Source organism: Amblyomma maculatum, chromosome 1, assembly GCF_055883805.1.
Source record: "Amblyomma maculatum isolate TAMU_Amacu chromosome 1, ASM5588380v1, whole genome shotgun sequence".
Taxonomy (NCBI): domain Eukaryota; kingdom Metazoa; phylum Arthropoda; class Arachnida; order Ixodida; family Ixodidae; genus Amblyomma; species Amblyomma maculatum.
In genome coordinates, this window is record NC_139344.1 from 168,210,280 (window position 1) to 168,231,139 (window position 20,860).

The 20,860-nt window shown below is 44.0% G+C and overlaps 1 protein-coding gene and 1 long non-coding RNA gene across 3 annotated transcripts in view; both read left to right on the forward strand.

Moving 5' to 3' along the window:
* The first annotated feature begins 3,617 nt into the window (after positions 1-3,617).
* LOC146204839 (uncharacterized) overlaps positions 3,618-20,860 on the forward strand; it is a 71,143-nt gene continuing 53,900 nt past the window's right edge. Inside the window, exon 1 of one of the 2 annotated variants that reach the window (XR_014704060.1) lies at positions 3,618-4,018. The gene's annotated coding sequence lies outside the window, so the exon portion shown is untranslated. The remainder of the gene's footprint in view (positions 4,019-20,860) is intronic. The other variant, XR_014704061.1, reaches the window with a different exon arrangement.
* LOC146204840 (uncharacterized) lies at positions 9,948-16,345 on the forward strand. Its single transcript, XR_014702969.1, has 6 exons — positions 9,948-10,101; positions 11,877-12,083; positions 12,714-12,777; positions 13,405-13,564; positions 14,910-15,039; positions 16,285-16,345. It is a non-coding gene; the product is annotated as an uncharacterized LOC146204840 (long non-coding RNA).

Genomic DNA, 20,860 nt, shown 5'->3' on the forward strand with positions numbered 1-20,860 from the left:
TAATTATTGGATTTTGTTTCAAAGGATGGTACCTTCCTTGCACGACTTGTGCTATCCTCAGTCGACGTGTGGTGCGTTCAAGTCTCCCCTAATTACCAAGTGTCCCTTCTAAGATAAATACGTGGTCTACTATACCAATGCAGGAATTTCCCTGGATTGACCTTGTGTGGAGCACTAAAGGTTAAGAACGCATAGGCTTGCCTGATCCTTTCCATCGAGAATAATTTCGTATGCTGCGTAATCTTTTCAGAATCGACGAGTTCGTGTTGTATGGCCGTGAGTTGGTTGCTCACTAGCGTGCCTCTCATTTCTTTGCGTGGTATTCATTTTCGGGACATGGCTTTGTGCCCTGTTACGGGCCTCATTGGTTCTTGGATTGTAATATAGCCTCCGGTTTGGTTCCTAAATTTCGAATATGGAGCTGGGAATTGCATTTCTCGCGTCGAAAGCCTCTACAGTTACATTTCCAGTTGTTGATCTCGTGACTGTGAATGCTAGGCCCGCCGCGGTGGTGCTGTGCTTAGGGTGCTCGACTTCTGTGCCCACTGATGCGGGATCGAATCCCGCGGCCGCGGCGGCCGCTTTTCGATGGAGGAGAAAAGCGAGACACCCGTGTGCTGTGCGATGTCAGTGCACGTTAAAGAGCTCTACGTGGTTGAAATTTTCAGAGCCCTCCACTACGGCATCTCCATAGCCTGAGTCGCTTATGGACGTGAAACCCGACAAACCAAACCAAACCAAACCAAACCAAACCTTCAATGCTGGGACACTGTCAGGTGCGCAGCCGCTATCGCGCTCCCTCGAGCTTCTAATGCCTTGATTTATCATTTATTTTCTGGTGTGTTTGTTTTTGACGATGTCTGTGCACGTCGTTTCTAGCCTATATCTGCTTGGGTCGCTAGTTTGTTGGACCTCTTGGTCTGCGTGCACGACAGCTACTTGGGCTCTAACTGGAAAAGTTGGCATCACCTGGGACGCCGCGTCTGTTTAGATTCATATTTTGGGATCCTGCCCTCTCGCTGGTCTTGTGGGGTCTGCCTTTAGAGAGCGTTCGTGGGTTTTAAGTTCACAGGCGTATCCTCGTAAGGTGTGAGGCAGGAAGCCTGTTCTTAGCGGTTGTTGCGCTCTCAATTGGGCGTTGGGGGTGCGTCAGACTGGCGAGTTTGCTGCCTATAGCTCTCTGATCTGGGACTGTACGCGTCCTATTAAAGATGTTTACTCCCTCACCTTCTCCAGATCTCCCTCCCACCTGATGCCCTTTTCTTCTGGCATTGTCTAGCGGTTCGAAGATCGTTGTCGCTCCCTGTACCCTGTCGCCGACTTGCAAGTTGCTTCTGCTTCGTGATAGTGGCTGGAAGGACATTGATGCCTCCCTTTTGTCACCTCGGGTCGGAGCCACACGTTGTCGATTTCAGTCCCCTCGTCTGGCGTATATATTTGGCGTTTTGCCTGACGTTTTAGTTGGCCTTATTGGCCGGGCTGAATATCTGGAAGGCTTGCTGGGTGGCAAATTTAAACTTCTTGTTGCTGCTCCCGACTCTGTACGCCCCTGCGCAGATGATGCAGACTCGTAATTGTTCCTCCGGTAGTGGCAATTACACTTGAGGCGGCGTCAGCACCAAGAAATATTGTTGGGGTGGTGAGAGGAGTATTGTAGGCTTTGTTTTCCCGGTGTACTTATCCACTAGCAGTTGTCACTGAAATTCGCTTTACAGAGTGGGAAACGAGCTGGTCACTTAAGTTCTAAATCGTGTCTCACGTTACGCAGAGCACGCTGTAAAAACTTATACAGGTTCATTTTTAAAACCATTTACAAAATTGCATTTCAGAAACCACGAAGGAAACCTCTGTTTTGTCTGTGTTGGTTGGTTTTACAGCATGACGGACATTATGTGCGTGGGAGCTAGAACTTGACGGTTAGATAATTAATTAACTAAAAATGACTTCACAAACCGTATTACATGTGATTTTAAAGGAGAATATTAAATTTATTTATTTAGTTGTTTATTTACTTATTTTTTTAGAAATACTGCCGATCCCATTTGGGATTATTACAGGAAGGGCACTAACATCTAAATAATCCTACAATTAAGGTACAGAACATACAGCGGTGCAAAGGGGTGTGGTGAAGGTGGTTCAGTTAGTAGCGTTCATAATAATGGATTAACAAATTGCGAAATTGAAAGGGATCGACACCAAGTATGGAGACCGTTTTTTAATTTCTTTAATTGGCAGTGTCGTTCGAAATATTGAAATTCGAAAATATGTGCTTGAAGCACCAAGAATCAGAATTTCGGCATTGCACATTCAGAAACTGGTGTGTGTCGCATTTCTTATGCACCATATACAGACGCCGTTTGTGTACTTGATGTAGAAGACTTTAACTTGGGTTTGGCGACATTACCACATGTGTCAAGGTCAATATGTGTATGTGTATTCAATGCGGCAAAGCGAACTCAACGGTCTTTCAAATGCGCATTTTTGACATTCGATATTTCAAAACACGTTGCCAGTTAAGTAAAATGGTAAAATTAAAAACAGGGCTCACCTTTTATGTTGACCGCCTCGAATTTCTCGATATAATATTAGTTCTTAAAATAAAAATAGCAGGTTGCTGAGTCAATTTTACTAAATAATTGTTTAATCGTCAAGCTGTATCAAGTACACATTGTGCGCCTTGCGGTTAAACCCACCTGCACAGCATGACGTAGCTCCCATAGTTTTCAAGATACAAGCTTGAAAACGGTTTTAAAAAATCACTGCGTAGTTTTTCGGGACTTTTAAATGATTCATTAAAATTAAAATAAACTCCCCTCGCAGTGTTCTTACTCTGAAGAGACCAGCGGGTATTGGTAAGCTGCAGTGTGAAATCAGATCTCACATCTGCACACTCTGACCGCGAATTGCTGTTGGCGACTCCTCCCCATTCCCCCTCCCCCTTTCCAACCCAAGAAATAAAAATGAAGAAGACTGTACTATTAAGTAGACTTCCACAAATTTCCTAGCGTTGTTGCTCTCTCCTGGAAAACTTTTGATATTTCGTCTCCTTGGTCCTCCTGGTTTAAAAAATGGTAAGCATAAACTTATACCATGTTCTTCAAGTTAAGTTCAGATCACTCGCTTATTCCTTTCCGCAATAAAAATACTACTAACTGGAGCGTGAAATTCCGGCACCGGCACTTCTACTGGCATCCGCATCTTCGCAGCTGCATCCTTGTGTGTTCGCTGCGAGATAACAACGGCGTCGAGATTTGGTTCCAGAGGCATTTGCCAACTGTGCAGGGTCTGCTATCTTCATGGCACTGCGGTTCCAGTCATATAAATAGTGGCGATGCGAGGGAACACGCGCAGCCATCGAACCAGACGCCTCGCTTGCGTTGCGCACAGTAGGAGCAGCGGTCTCGCCCAAGGCCTTCTCGCGGATAGCCTCATTGAGCCTGCATCAACGTGTCGCCGCGCGCGTGAGGATCGCTAAACGGCAGCACGATTCTCCCCTTGGAGCCCTCGTTCCCACTGACAAGAGCGACAGCTACAGGCGTACAGATGCCGTTCGCTGAGCCGCGCGACTCTGGTATCTCCTTGTATCGCCTCCTGTCGCGCCTCGGACGTCGCGCGAATGGACGGCTCCTCCGACAAGCGAAAGGTCTCGGCCCGAGGAAACGCCCGAGGCTGCGGCGATAAAGCGCCAGTCGACATCGCAGCGGCCAGTGGAGGGGGGAGTCGCCTTTCGACGGTTGGCGCGATAAAAAAGTATCAAGCGCCGCGGAGCGCGCCGCAAGTGAGAATCGCCCCGGGCTGGCTTATGTTTCGGCGCAGGAGGAAAGGGGGCTATCGCCGCGGACCACGGCAGCCCCTGTGACAGCAGCGAACAGTGTCCAGAGCAGCGCCCGAACGGGGTCGACCAGCGCGAGCAGTCCTTTCGGCGGCTTGTCACAGCCGGCCATCTCTCAACAAGACGCCGGCGAAATAAGGCGCCTTCTTTGGAGGCTCTGTGTGGGCGCGCATGGAAAGGAGAGGCGTGAGTAGTTGTCTGTCGCATATGCGAGCGCGCGATAGCGGCCTCCTTTTTTCATCGTGTGGCAATATTTGGTTACACTTTACACCCGCCATCGGATCCGTGTCGCCTCGCCGAGTGGCCGCGCGAGATGTCTTGTGACAGCCTGGCCTTGCAGAAGCGATTATGCGCATCACGAAATAAAAACAAAAAAAAAAAAGGCGGGGGGGGGGGGGTGGGGGGGGGGAGGGAGGGGTGTAGAAGAGCACGTTGTGTGACTCTGTGTCGCGAACTGGAAAGCGGCGGAGATGGCTCGCAAGACGAGCAACGTGAAATGCTGGCTGTTGCCTACGCAACTCTCGCGACACGGCCGATGCTGAGTATAGGCAGGAGAGAAATAATGGCGCAACGGCGACAGCTCCAAAATAACGCCCATCTCAAACAAGAATTATTCGAAACGATGGCTATACCGCCTAGGCCACTTCGATTTAAAAGTTGCTCCGCAAGAGGTTTCGCCACCTTACATTTCACCGTGCAGGAGTTAAAAAAGCTCGGCAGGGTCGAAACGGACTTATAGCGATTGCCGAAATTATGTGATAAGAATTTAATGATTGATTTGATATCATGTGCAAAGAAAAGAGAACTGAAGAGTAATAAATTGATGCAGTGAAAAAAGCATTATTTTCTGCAACTGTACAGCTTCCATAAGAGCGCCCATGTTTCATGATTTTGATGTGGGAAAGCTCTCACAATTTTCGTCATCACCCGGGACGAACTGACAGCGATATCAGCTCTATCTAAACATCACAGTGACGCAATCAGCAATCAGTTCAGCACTGTCACTACCAAGGCAAATTACCAACGCAGGAGGAGTATACTTTCTTTTAGCAGCTGAAATTTTCATTGTAGAACATCAAATAACACTTCAACTAGCTAACGATATTTTTTTTCCACTTCATAATCAATTACCTCTACAATTAATTACTGCTTCACATTCATCAACAACAAAAAAAAAGCGTTCCCCTCTGCCTCTGCGTCAGTGGCAGTTGCCCCTTTCTCAAGTATCTCATAATCAAATCCCTCATCTTACCTACATTTGTTTGCTGATTAGCTTAAAGAGTAATTCGCATCTGGCTGCCTTGACGTCACATGTAGAGTAAGAGGGTTATCAAACAACTCCCACCCTCCCTATTAGATCACTTTCTACGGGACACTCGCGGTATCACAAGACGTTCCATATCCGCCGCTGTGGCGGAGGGAGGCGCTGGCAAACACTCTGATGGATAGGCTACACGCAAAATAAATACCTAAGGAAGTGGCTTAAGGGTATAGGGCACCAGAAGTGAAATTATGAGGTCGTGGGTTCAACATGTGGTTGTTTTTCGACATTCTAGTCAGTTAGGTAGACAGTAATTATTAGTTCGCATTCAACAACATCAATAAAATTCCCCACGCTTTTCTTGATGTTTGTGGCCTCTTGGCTCCCTTCTTTATGCATCTCACAAAAAAAAAAAAACCTAATTTTTCTGCATTTTGTTTGATATGTCTGTCGGAAAGTATAATAAACCATGTCTCCAACTTCTGGGCGCAAACTTATGTGGACAATGCCAGCTAAATTGGTCGTGAATCGAGCGACACCTTAAGTAATACAGGAGTTTGTGAGAAGCGGTGGAGGCAAAATTTAGCAGCGTTCTTTGGCCCTGGTGTTTTTTGTGTTGATGACTTCTCCACCACGTCTTACATTCTGTTGTCCGCGACATTGCCGTTCTCCATGCTTCTTGTATTAATCTGTATCGCGAATTTACGATGGGAAACGAAATAGCTCTAAGCGCTGACCAAACGGCTCGCACCATGCTGTCGTGCGCCATTGGCTGTGTGTTTTGCTTTCGTGTCACCCGCAGGTGACTTAAGGGCCTGTCACACTATAGCACGATACGAAGCCGATTCGGTCTGCCAACACCGTGTCTTCCTGATGCCTTCATCTATGTCGCATTGCGCCGGCGCAAACAGTTGGCCGACAATCATGTGCCGCGTTGCTCGCAAGACGGCTGTCGGCCGACAGTCGCCCAACTCCTATGTCACACTAGCGAGACAGCGTGCGAAACCACTGACTCGGCCCTCTCGTTCTCACTCTCTTCTTGCGTCATTATAGTGTTCTTTTTCTTAATCCTTTTATTTATTTATTTTCCTTCTGCCATGCGAAATTCTCCTTTTTTATTTTACCTGGTTTAATCTCACAATTGTGAAGTAGCATAGGAAAGGACGATTTATTTTAATTCGGTTTCACTGTTTCGTAAATGCAACGATACGAAGCAAGTGCCTCACCTGTCATGATTATGGGCCAAAACTGAATACAGCCCAGTATTTCACGGCTATGGTTGCTGGGTCAGCAAAGCAGTTTTCGAAAAATAAAAGCTGTCCGCGGCATATGAGAGGCAGTATATATTGTAGCGTGTGCAACAGCAGCCGCTAGGCTGCTGCTCATCGAGAGTCTCGTGCGCGGACTCGAAGAAGTGGCCCCGTGGCGTTTGAGAAGAAGCTGAAGTCGGCTGCTGTCACTCAGTGCTCTCTGGACCTAGTATTCAGAAATGTGGTGCAACAAACACAAACACAAGAGAACAGACACAACACACGCGTGTTTGTGTTTGTTGCGCCACATTTCTGAATACTATGCAGCACCAACTAGCCCCTCAAGCCGTTATTTTGAGATACCTCTCTGGACCTGCTCTTCTGCGCCTACTAGGTCAACCCCCTATTAAAACCAACCTTCTGCTTACGGGCCTAAACGGCTACGTGACAATATTGAAAAAGTAGGAAAAAAAATGAAAAGGATGTCACCCTCTTTGCGAGATCGAACTTTGTTACTTTTCAAGATTAACATCTTCGCTCTCTGCAAGCAGCTAAAAACCTGATTACTGAAGGGGTAATTGATAGTTCCTTTTTAAGTGTTCCCTATAAAACGTTCCAGAAAAATATCGGGTCCCAGCAATCAATAAATAAATGTTCAATGGTTTTTATTATTTTTTTTTTTTTTGCACAAAAGGCAATTAACTCTCCAGGGTAGAAAAATTTTTTTCCTCGAGCCATGATTTCACTGGAAGAGTGTTAGCGTGCATCTTGAAGAAAACGGTTTTTATAGAAGCTGTTGCAGGCATCATTTTGACTATATAAAGTGTCACGTCCTGGGCCTCCACAGTACACCGTTCTGTACTGAGGGACTGGCATCATGACATCAATTAAATCTTTATACAATTTCCTTTTGTTAACCAAAGGCAAGTACTCCAAAGAAATCCGCGATGTTAATATGCGATATGACACAACCATTTCATGCAAAAAAACAGTGACTCTACAATTCACAGAATCACGGGTGGTAACAATGAAATCAGGCAAAGCTTTAGCCACTCAGACATGCAACATTGTACGCAAAAAACCATCACTTTGTTCTCGTAAGAAAAAGAAGCGTGACTCAGTTTTTTAGCCCGTTTTTATATGTTTATTGCCAGGCTTTAACAGACCTCAAAATACATACATCAAAATACAACGCAGAAAAAAAGTAAATTGCCAACTCTACGACTATGGCTTTCACACTCTAAAATTCTCTAAGCGCAACTAATGGCTCCTTGGTAACCTGTCCCGGGCGGCGGGCGCGTATTAGCAAACCATATCCCGTAGGCGCACTCGAGCAGACGACGCTTTGGCGCGTGACTCCTCTGAGCAGCGCCACCTGGCGACAAATAGTGTATATATTGTCTAAAACGAATAAGAACGCATTTAAAGGCCACCGTTCGTGCCGTTTTGGTGGCGTAATGGATCAACATCACCCATCTATGCACTGATGCCACTTAAACATCTGTTCGCCTCCTGTGTTGTAATTTTTTCCTAATATTCTTTTTTTTTTTTTTTTTTTTTTGCAGTTGCCTTCACCACAATTATATCCTGCCTTCAGTGAGTGTATGTTACCTTTAGGTTGGGTTCACAGACACCATTCTGTAGCAATCGGTATGACAACAGTTGTACTAAGCAATTACATTCCCCGTTATCATTTCCTGCGTCAGTGAGTGTACGTTACCTTTAGGTTGCGTTCAGAGACATCTTTCAGCAACAATCGCCGTTTACAGCGAGCTGTGTTACCTTTAGGTTGCGTTCCGAGAGACCTTTCAGCAACAATCGCCGTTTAACTCGTTGAGAGCGTCGTCTGCTCCAGTGCGCCTACGGGATATGGTTTGGCAATACGCGTCCGGGGCACATGTTTCAGGTTTCAAAACTTCAATAAATCTGAGAATACTTTTACGAAAGTGCATGCGTGCCGGCCGGGCGTCAATGTCACAAGTGATATTCGGCCATTAGCGAATGGCATATACAATGGAGGCCCACAAGCATAACTAAATCAAAAGGACAACCATCTTCATCATCTGTAGGCAAAAATCTCATTCCATACGAAATGAGCGGTAACTATTTTGTAATAGTCCTTTGTAGCACGCCCCAGAAATAAACCCCTTCCCAACAGTGATCACAGAAATAGATCACAGAAGGTGAGCCTGACCTGCGCTTTTAGAGGTTGAGATATCTATAGCGTTTTAGTTGATATTCTGTCTTGCAGTGTGAAAATCGCGAAGGGAGTAGGAGCGATAGCAGTTTTCTGTTTAACTGTAGACTGTCAAGCTTGCTGAGAGCAAATGACTGATAGTTTGAATCATGCCACTCAATGTAGTAGCAGGTAAAACCTTCGGTGGATTTCACAGGGTTGGCCGCGCGCGAGCACGGCTGCTGTTGGTTCTGCTGTAAATGCACTTTCTGCTCTCTTCGCGCACATAATTCTTGAAACATATCGAATTATGGCTAAAAGATTTCTTGCACGATGAGTAACGTAGCGTTGAAACTGGCATACGAAGTAACGACGCAGCGACTTGACGTTATGACTGTAAACACGATGATCGAAGTGCAGGAGGATCGGCTGCTCTACACTGTAAAAAAAAACCGTAATTTTACGCAGACAACCTCCTTAAAAGAACGTAAAACGGTTCTGTTTTCCTCAATACGTATTGAACATCCGAGAATTGGCTCACGGATGAAGGAAAATGTCCTTATAAGCATTTCAGACACTTCCGTTTTACTCAATAAGTATTGAACATCCGTGAATCGAATTTCAGGCGCTTCCGTTTTATTCAATACGTATTGAAAATCCGTGAACCGGGCATGGATGAAGGAGGAGTTCACGCCACTGCGACGCCCGCATGCCCAAGTATGGAAGATCCCAAAGCATGCACACTGTACATGCTCCCACGCCTTCCCGCCGGGCTGGGCTCCTCGAACCACCTGCACAAGAGCAACATTCCAAAGCCGCGCATCGTTTCTCCTCTGGCCGGATGATGCTGCTGTCAAGCATAGTACACACAGCAGCATCACCTAACGCGCAAAGCAATGCGCTCTCGGCCGGTGATCGGAGAAGCGCTTTCATCGCGGCCGCGGCGGCGGTATTGCAATGGATTCAAAATACAGGTGCGCCTGTCTGCTATGCGGTCTCAGTGTAAGTTGAGATCGAAACCTCCGCTGGCGTACTTTTTTTTTTTTTTTCATTCTTTCGTTCACCTCTTCCCTCCCGGCGCTGCGCCCACCGACAAGTGAGAGGTATACTGTACATAGACCTTGGTACTGCGCCATTTACTATAAAAACAAATAGAAAACTGCTCTAGAAGTCGGCGTTCCCAGGCTCTTTGGTTGTCGCCGTGTTGGCCGATTCAATGTAAGCCAATTTTTTTTTTTTTTTTAATCACGCCTTGTACGTGTCATCTTCCAGCGGAAAACAACGTTCTCACGCCTTCGCGCTTGCTCCGCACCGTCTGCTGCATAAAGCCGCCCGCGCCCGCGCCGACGACTGCTTCGTCCCCTCGTCGCTAGGGCAATGACGCATGCGCCGTAGCGGTTGCGCACTGCATTCTCGCGCCTTTTTCAAGTGAGAACAGGGCGTGGACGTGTTGAGCTGAACGTCTGGACTGCGATACTGCATTGCAACTTTTTATCTTTGACGACCCAGCCATCTTGTGCGCTTGCGAATACATCTGGATCACCGACGAGCAAAAAAAAAAGACAACGTGTTCGCCTAACAGGTGAGAACAATCTTACAATTGTCTTTGAGGTGCAACTCGTGACTGGCTTCGTACGGGTGTGCTGCGCGCTTCGCAAAGGCACCATTCAGGCAGTGCAAACGTTTTATTCAGTGAACAATTTCGATACAGGGCGCGCTCTCATTACAAACTTGTTTATTTGCATTGCTCATATGATTTTCGTTTCTCCGCATGATGAGTCCAGACAGAGGAACTACTCGGACCATATCGAAACTATTTTATAGCTCTGTCCGACTAAACGAACGTCCGGTGTTGAGCGGTACTTAAGCAGCACACAGCAGCACCTTGGCTTGTATTTTGGTCAACTGCGGTGTTCAGATTTAAGGAGGCATAAACCACTTGTCAATCGCGAACTAAGCCGCTCGTTTGTACCGTGGAAGTTTGTTTTCAACTGGAGCTGTTCGACCGCAGTATGCAATAATAATGCGATAGCGTTAAAGTTGCCGATTAGCAGAAAATCCGGCTAATTGTCAGCGAAAAATCACGGGCGTGGCTTTGGCAGGTGACAAGACATGGTGCTGATTGTTCAGAGGGTTGTGCGCGGGGTGGTCTTCGTATGACAGCTTGTTTGTAAATTATATGACAACTTATTTTTTATTATAGCGTTATTACCGGATGGTGCTGAAAGATGAACAGATGCCCGAGATGTGCGCAGAGCTTTTCTACATGGCTGGCCTACTTTGAACATTTTTCTTATCATAGTAGTGTACTCGGTGGAGCCTTATGTCCAGTCAGTCCGTGCGGTGCTACGTTCAAGAACTGCCGAACCTTCAGAAGCCATAACTTCAGGCACCACAGAAACTATGCTGAAACAGAAAACATTGCCTTCCTGTGTACTGTGCCATCCTGCGGGAGATACGAGTCATTACGGATGAAGCTTGTGTCACATATTGTGGACCATTTCAAATAGAGAACAGAGTAGAAAATTTGCATCGTGAAACACAGGGACTGCAGCAGACCAAAAAACAAGTTAAGAAAAGTAAGAGCAGCAGCTATGGCTGTCAGAACTGGTAGCCTGTTCAAAAGCCAATTGCTGAAAATGACCATGAAAAAAATTGATTTTTTTGCAAAAAGAAAGGAAAAAAAACATTCAGAGATATAGACGTGCCACTTGCAATGGCGTACATGAAAGAAACATACTTTTACCAACTGGTGTTCATCAACTCGGCTAACCCTGTGCTACCACAGCCCGAGTGAAAGAAGAATGGCCATTTTTATTTCACAGACCATTCTTCTACAGTCACGCACATAACTTTCTTGGGAAAGATGTTCAGGTAAGATAAGGAGAATGGCTGCAGTGTACAAGTTGGAGTTGTGAATATTCAGTTCTGCTGACTGATATGTGAGGAAACCAAGCTATGCTGTGAAAGATCTTGCTTTTGCGAATGAAAAATTTGAGCATTACAAGTACAGACCTTGTGCAGAGCAGCGAAAGTTGTGGAAATCCTAGGGTGGGGAAGATCTGCAGCTAAATTTAATCAGTAAGATGTAAATGGGCATCATTTTATGAGAACTTTTAAATGTTTAATTTTTTTCCCGATAATTTGTTTGTTTGGTTTAGGACTGCCAGACACGCATCACATTCAATGGTGATACTGTGATAGCCGTAGAAAATTGGTAGCCTACTGCAGTGTTTCTTGCTGCAAATTTAAATTTCTGCATACATGTCAAAGCAAACATTTGCCTTTTGCCATTGAAGCCTACCAATAATCCTTGCTTACCAATGATGAAAAAAAAAATGTTTTAATTTATTCCAGGCCACATTTCAGGACAGTATTGCAATATGCGCTCCACTCCTTGTGAAGTACCTTGGCAGTGCACCTTCAAAGGAAATCATGTACCTGCTTGCAGAGCGGCAGCTCGAAGAAACAAAAAGCAACATCAGAGCTGAGGCAGATGTGGTAATGCATCTCCTTGCCGCATACTTCAAGGACGACCCTCGTGCTCTCTACCTTATCTTTGAAGTGAGTTATAAACCCCACTGTACCTTAGTAGTGAATCCTGAGCAATCCATTTTGGAGATTGTAAAATAATGTGAAACTATTGTGGTGTCAGGTATAACCTAACAGCCTTCATGGCCTTATTCATTGAAACTTGGAACTATATGAAAGAAACAAGAAAGAACTATAATTATTAGAAGCCTTGATTATTGCAGTTTGACTTCCCTTACGTCTCTTTAGTATGCTTGTTAGGTTCGGTAGCTACCATATGCTTGCACCACTCTTCTCTACTTGCAAGACGGATGCTATGGCTATACGGAATATGAGCGTGGAACCCATCAAAGAAAGGAAACTTCTTAGTTGTAAAAAGAAAAAGTACACCTGTCAGCGCCGTTTTATTTTTGTTGAAATGCTTAGCATCTTTAGTATGGAATAGAGAGCTGCACCATTGAAGTTAAATCTGCAGGTGACTGTCGGAATATCCGCAGCTGTATTGTTTGCCGCGTATATGTTCCTAGAAACCAAAGGATTCGGTGCATCGGCTGAGTAAAGAAACTTGGCTATAAAGTTAGTCAGTTATCACTATTTTGGAGCACTATAAACTGTTCTTGTTCGTTACCACATGAATTCGATTTTATTCCCATCTCTTATCAGGAAGGCACGAGCATTACATCCAGGATCTCCGATTTGCCGTCCACGCCAGTTATATTTGTACTCGGTAAGCTTGATGATGGTATTTATTAACATGCTTTGTACATATGGATGCGGCAGCAGATTGTGTGGTTGGACTAATTGTAGTGACGCATGCCTTTTACTGGATTGCTTAGCTCTTCATTCACAAAAAGGCTAACTAATCAAATTAAATTACGGTTTAAATTTTGGGAAGCTGTCTTCATAGGTTACGAGATATTGTCATATATCTAACCAATGAGTATGGGTATATGTTCTTGTAAACTGTAGATATGCGAGCATTATACAAGATCACTATTTGTTCCTATTTCAGTCAAAATGACCATTTGAAGGCACAGACTTCCGAAAAAGAATGGGACAAAGTTGCCACTTCGAGTATTCAAATAATGATTACTATATAATTTTGCGCGACAGGCACATCTTTCTTTTTTTTTTTGTTACTAGCATTTTTTATGGCTTACAATACTGAAGTCAATATTTATGTTATTAAAAATTAACCAAAAAATTCTCTTCATTTTTTTTTTTGCAAATTACCAGCTCCTTTCATATTGACAGCACCAATGCGTAAGATGCCTTCACTTTTTAGGCTACTCTAAATAAAGCACTGGCACTGTGTTGCATTAGAAGCAAAACAAAAATGTTTATTCTATTTCAGGTACCATATATGGAAAGCAGTGCGTGTTTTGTGAACAGGAGGCTGTATTTATAGAGCCAGCATCATTCAGTGAGGCAGCTTGCCTGCTTTTCGTGCTGTAATAAGTCCTGAAACTTGAGTATGCAGAGCCAGCGGCAACGACGCTGGAATTTATCCAGAGGTGAGGCTCTTATCGTTTTTTTTTTTTTTCTGGTTGTATCGTATATATGGGATGAATGTCATTTCTCCATTTAGCACTTGGTTCTTCGTTTATTGTACTTGTTGAGGCGAAGCATTTCAGCATAGTGCCTTTAAAGGACCATTTGAAAATATATTTCCTCCTGGCCTTACTTTTCTGGTTGCTTTTAGAACTGATTTATAATTATGTGCTGTATATACTAATGCATGTAACGCTACTTTTCTAGTCTTGTTTCCAGTACTCAACTTTTTCATTAAGAAAATAGTATTCTCTATCTTGTCAAATTCAGCAGTGGTGCAGGCAAGAAAACATAATTTCTGTGCACTTCTATGAGCTGGCTTACTACTAGCTTGCCTGCTCTATTGTAAACCGGGTGCTGAGGCTCCTATGGACGAGCCCACCGAGGGTGAATGCAGACAGTGTAGAAAGCGATAGGCTATGAATAATGCACGCACCAGTGATTTGACTCAGCTAACTTGCCACTTAGGACACCCACCCTTATCGATCTGTGAAAAGTACATCCTTCAGCAATTCTGTCTTTACACAGCAGCCAAACTTTATTTGTACAAACACTCTTCCATGTCACAGTGCCCTAGCTGTTCACATATATAAGCAGATATAGAACATTGCCTCACACAACGCCATACAGACTTCTAGTCTCCCACTTATTCTTTGCCTCGAACCCCACCATGGCGCATTTTGCTTGCCTCGGGACTAGGCCGCACAACGTGCCCTTGTCACTTTCGTCAAGAGCCTTCTAAACACCTAGCCCAAGGGCTTTTTAATAGACACGTTACTGACATGCACCGATGTGATGGGCAGATCTGTTCCTTACTGTAAGAAAAATCTACGAAATATTTTTGCACATAATTTAGGCTCTATTATTGTGCAACCTCTCGTAGCTCCAACAAAATATACACCTGTGACTTTGTGCGCGTTTGCAATTCCCTTTTGTTCGGGGTATTGCACAATACGTGAAGCTATGCCACTGTACATTACGATTTTATTTACTTATATCCAGAGATATATAAATAACTAAAAGAATTTTTACAGGTTGTTTAGCCACTATTTCACCTTTTTCTGCAGCCGAAATTTTTGGAATAGTAAGCAATCAGCGATACACATCAGTGTTCGAGAATTGCATGATTGTTAAATAGTTGCACTGAAAACGTTTGTTCGCCTTTGAATATTCTAGCAGAACTACTTAGCCAACTATTCAGTGTTTCATACGGTTTATGAAATACTAAGCAACAAACATAACAAGCATGTTACAATGCATTCTTTGGTAAAACAAACATAACTAAAACAAGTCATTTCTGTTTTACAGGCAAATATTTTTCATCAGTCCCTTGTCAGGGAGCAAGTGGCGAGGCGGAAAGAAGTCACTCACCTGCGTCCATTCGACAGTTATGAAGTTGGCGCAGAAGCTTCGTTCCATCTCCTGATACACTAAGCATGTATGTCAATTTTCTCATGGTTGATTTTGACTGCATGCCTTCATGGCTGTCTTGATCTTTTTTGATGAATTCTTGCTACGTTAAAAACAACTGATGCTTCCTCATTTAAATATATATATATATATATATATATATATATATATATATATATATATATATATGAAGGAAAGAAGCCAACAGTCGGCACGTTGTTTTTTCTTCTACTTGGTGTTTAATTATCTTTCCCCTAAGCAGATTATATTATTCATTCTGTGATTATCCAAGTAAAAATTAAAAAAAAAGACATAAAACATGATCTCCAATGCTTTCCTTGGCTTCGCCGACTGTTGGCTTCTTTCCTTCATGTATAATAACGAGCACCCTCATTTCCCCTTCATATATATATATATATATATATATATATATATATATATATATATATATATATATATATATATATATATATATGTGTCTTTAACCATGATCCTGGAAACAGTGCAATAATTTAAAATTCTGCGTTTCCGCATCACTTAAGCTTTTTTCCCATTTCATCTCGTGCATGACTTTCAACAAATATTTTACCTTTTTTACATAGAGAAAGTAAAAGGCATGGCAGATTTAGCATGTAGTAATACATTCGAAACATGTGCCACTTGGTTCCCAATATTGAGTACAGAGAAAAATGAAGTCCAAGGGTAACATTCAAATGCCAGCGTCCCATTTGTCGAAAGTTTGCTCATGGAAAAACTGAAACAGCTGACCTACCAAAAATGGTTCTGACTTCTGCAATAATTTTGCCCTTGTACAGTGGGACATATAAGATCACTGATTAAGTTTAAACTCAAGTCCTTTACCCTATCTAAGCGTGCAAATTATAAGTAAAAGGTTTTTATATGTCTTACATCCCTTCTTTGCATGTTAGTTTCTACAATATATCCATATTTTTCATAATTTATTTTATTTATTGTGTCGAATTCTAGAAACTCAGGTGTTAATTTTATCACTGCCTTAGAAATGCTGAAAACAACATTTTTCGTCTTTTCGATGGAGGTGAAAAGCAAGGCGCCCGTGTGCTGTGCGATGTCAGTGCACGTTAAAGAACCCCAGGAGGTCTAAATTTCCGGAGTCCCCCACTACGGCGGCTCTCATAGCCTGAGTCGCTTTGGGACGTTAAACTCCACAAACCAAACCAAACCAATTCTCCATCTTTTTCCAGTACCTAGAATCTTATGGTTCTGACAAAATATCTTTTTTTGTGCTTTTCAGAGGATCTCAGACAGAATGGCAGATTACAAAAGAGGATGCATGCCCCGAAGGCAGTTTAATGCACGAAGGGAAATAAACCGTATGTACGTGTTCCATTGAATGGGTGTTAAATATATTTGCATACAAAGTCCTACACAATTTGCATGCGTCCATGTTTCTTCACTAGATAAATCACAAAATTCACATGTGGTCACGCTACTCTCACTTACACTGCATGCTGAAAGAACACCAAAAAGAAATCAACAATCATATCCCATCGGCTGGTACAAACTGTACAAGCCGATGCTGTACTGTCGGTAAAAGAACAGATTTCATTTTTTGTTGATTGTGCGCGTGACTCAGAAAGCAGACAGCTTCATAATTGCAAAAGAAGGTCTGTGTAACAGGTTGCTTAACGTAATTAGAAAAAGGAAAATTCGGTCATGCAGAAATGGACTTGATGCTGTATTCAGAAGGCATAAATTCTGTAAAGCAGAAATGAACTAAATGCGGTATTCAGAAAACAGAAATCCTATAATCCAAAAATGGACTTGATGCTGTATTCAGAAAACAGAAACCCTATAATGGAAATTCGGACTTGATGCTGTATTGAGAAAACGCAAATTCTGTAAAGCAGAAATGAACTCAATGCTGTATTCAGAAAACGGAAACCTTATAATGCAGAAATAAACATTATGCTGTAATCAGGAAACAGAGATTCTGTAACCAATTAACAGAGTCCGTTTTACGGTTTTACGTTATATTAGGAACGTCCGTTATATGAAATACGGAAACAGCTCGGCAATAAATTACCTCCATGTTTCTACGTAAATCGGCGAAATTTTTTTTACAGTGTAGGCTGGTTCCAGGAAATATATTTATTTATTTATTTATTTATTTATACTGTCAGTCCTTTGAGGTGATTTTACAGGAGTGGAAAGAAAAAATTTTAAGACATAATACATCCTAATGCAGGTATATTAATAAAATTAAAGAGCAAGACAACAAAAACAAACCAACACATGCTGTAATCAAAGCTTCTGTTATTAGAAGCTTTGATTATTATTATTATTATTATGATTATTGATATTATTATGAAACAACATATACAGCCAGCAGACAGTGGAAAAAAAAAAACATATAACAGGTATACAACGCTTGATTCGCTCAACATTACACAGAAATAAAACTCGCTCTTTAGAAAAAACAAGAACATAGCTGATACTATTTATGAAGGCTTGAAGGGACGTTGCACTGTACCGCAGCGTTAGATAAGGAGTTCCAATCATTAATCGCTCTAGAGAAATAGCTGTACATAAAACAATCAGTGCGGACGGAAGGAGCTGGAATAAACATAGAATGGCGATGTCTTGATGTCTCGTTAGATCGAATTTCGAAAAATTTTAATTTGTCAATATTAAATTAATTATAAATAATTAGGTACAAGCATTCTAGCTATTCTTGTTGCGTTCATGACCTTAATGTCAGAAGTCCAGCTTGTGAACAGAGATCAGAAGGAGAGGTACAATGCCGGTATTATATAAACCTAGCAGCAAGTCGCTGTACTTTTTTAATATTTGAAATGTTGTGTTTTGTGTATGCGTCCCAGGCAAGTTTCGCGTATTCTATAATTGGTCTTATTAATGTTTTATATGCTATACATTTTATTTCAGAGGTTGCGTTATATATATTCCGCCTGAGGCTTCAAAGTGCCTTTCGGGCTTTGGAGTATACATAATAAATGTGGGTGTTCGAACGACCGGGGGTGAATATAAGTTCCAGGTATTTGTGTTGCATTTTCCTTTGAATTGCTTTATCTTCAAAATTATAAAAAAAAATTCGAGATACCTTTTTGTCTGGTTATATACATAACGACGTCCAAATCCGAATTTGTGCACATTCGCCCGTCGCCTAAGTGCACCACCAAAATGGAACTATCCCTGGCCAGCGGTCCGATGCCCGAACACGATGAGATTAGAGTACTTTGTCTCCTTATCCACAATCATCGACGGGCTGATACAACACTAGCGAAACTGCGCAAGGCGGGGGACCAGGTGGACCGGATAGTGCGTCGGGTTTCCAGCAAACGCGGGGGGTTACGATGCACAGACGCTTTGCGGCTGGCACATGCATTCGTGACCAGTCGAGTACTCTATACTCGACTCCTTACCTCCACCTGCGCAGGTTTGATGAGAACGCCCTAGAAGTGATTCTCAGAAAGATGTACAAGCGGGCCCTCGATCTCCCGATCAACACATCCAATCAGCGTCTCATCGGCCTGGGGATGATAAACACATTCGCGGAGCTCCGGGAGGCGCGGTTGACCAATCAATACACAAGGCTTTCAAAAACGCCGTCCGGACGCCGCTTATTAGCCCGACTACACATCCACCACCTAACACTTACGGAAGAGCGCGTACGCATTCCTGAAATCTGGAGATATGCCCTGCACGTACGCCCTCTTCCGGCCAACATGACACGGGGCGACCACAGAGGCAGGCGCCTTGCGCGGGCGGAGGCACGTCACTATGGGACGCTACGTGGACGCCTATGGCCCTCACCATGGGGGGTGGTACACGGCCGCAGTAGTCCATAAAAAATCACGGTGAATGGCCTAAGTTCCGAGCTCAAGACACACCACATACGAAAGAAGTTGCCATCGCGTTAGCCGCCGCAGACAAGGACTCGCGAGTCATCATCGACTCCGAGAGGGGCCTGCAGAAATATTAAACAGGGGTACATTCCTCTCTTTGCGCACCGCGTACTTCAAAATAGTGATTACCTCGGGGCCCCCGCATCTCGGAACGATTGTATGGGCTCCAGCTAACATGGGCCTCGATGGCAATGAAACGGCAGACACCGCCGCCCGCGCGCTCACTCTCCGGGCAACGCCTTCAGACCCTTATGATACGGATCCCGAACCCAATCCGGCTCTCACTTTTGGAGAAATTACTGAATTATTTCAATTCGGCCGTGTAATTTATCCCAAGCCTTGTAAGGGCCTTACAAAGGTGGAGGAACGCACACTCCTCCGCCTTTACACCAAAACGCTGCTGTGCCCGGCAGTTTTAAAACACGTTGATCCTGCCTGTACAGGAAAATGCCCGCACTGTGCGGAGAAGTCTTCGGACAGTTTCCACATGGTATGGGCATACCAGTCAACCCCGAACCTCGCCCCCAAACCCAACCCCACCCGGGAGGACTGGGAGGCAGCCGTGCTCGGCTACTCCGATCTGGCAAGCCAGAAGGCCCTGGTCCACCGAGCCTGAGCCGCGGCGGTCGCCAATGGGCTCCTGTAATGAGGAGCCCACCTAGTGATTGCGTGAGGTTGCCCCGGCTACCTCAAGCTTCCTTCTAGAAATAAAGTTTTTCACACACACACTCATAACGACCGTTTTCGACGGGCTTAGGACCATCTGCCATTCATCGCACCATGTTTTTACTGTTTGTAGGTACGAGTTAAGGTTTACCTGCTCATTATGTGTTCTGGTGGCGTTATAAACTATCCCCCCCCCCCCCCCCCCCCCCCACGCAGGCGCAGTGGCCACGACTGCTCCCGCCCCTGTCAATGCTGGTGCGCAGGAGGGGTCCGGAAAACCGGTATACGTCTACGCTAGTACGTCTCCGGAACGCTAAATCTCTCTATTGTCTCTCTTTCTCGGATGCTGACAAATGTGCAGTACAGTTATGCGTCTGACTTGTGAATCAGGTTTTGTTTCGAAGCAGCTTGTGCACTCGACAAAACGAGGGTCATTGACGACAGCTCAATGAGGCAATTTTTGATGTAATGTGCTATTTAATGCTTTTTTTTTTATTTTTACTTTCGCTTGTCTGAAAGCAAGAAGACGCATTTTGTGCAGTCGGTTCGGAACTTTACAGATTTCTTGCCGCCGCTGTATTAAAAACTCAGTTTTCTCCTATGACGGCATGCGAGAAAATTGACGCAAACCTTGACGTAAATGCTTACTCCGCGAATGCTGGCACACGGCGAGCGGTGAGCTCTAACAGAAGCCAAAATTAAAGCTACCGCTAGCCGGAGCCGTCGCTTTGTTTGCACCAGCAATGGATCTAGCTTCCAAGATCGACAACAAAGTTATGACGTCGAACGCCTGCTTGCACTTGTATATAGCGACCTCGGCACCATAGAACGCGCGACGCTTTCGAGGGCTGAAGCGGCTCGGCTAACAGGATACCAAGAATGTCCGAGCGGTGGCGAGGCGGCGGTGTAGGCAGAGAGTGAACCTACTGGTGTGGCAGCTAATATTGCGGAGCCACAGTCATATATATGGCTTAAAAGCAGAGACCACTACTTATGGGCGTTTTTAAATAGTATCAAGCAAGTAACCATGCAGTGTGGCAGAAGGAATTAAGGTGAACACACTTCAGGACCTGCTTTGCTCAGTTCGTTTCATTTCGTTCTCTACTGATGCATGAACCAACCGAGGTCATATTTGTTCAATGCTTCCTTGAGTGTTTACACGCGTAAATTACTTGCTCAAAAGTTAATTATCAGCGTCCCCGCTCCGCAGGGTGCATGTGAAGGTAAATTGCGCGATATGCAACAAATAGATGCTACAGATAGCTCTGCGTATAATTG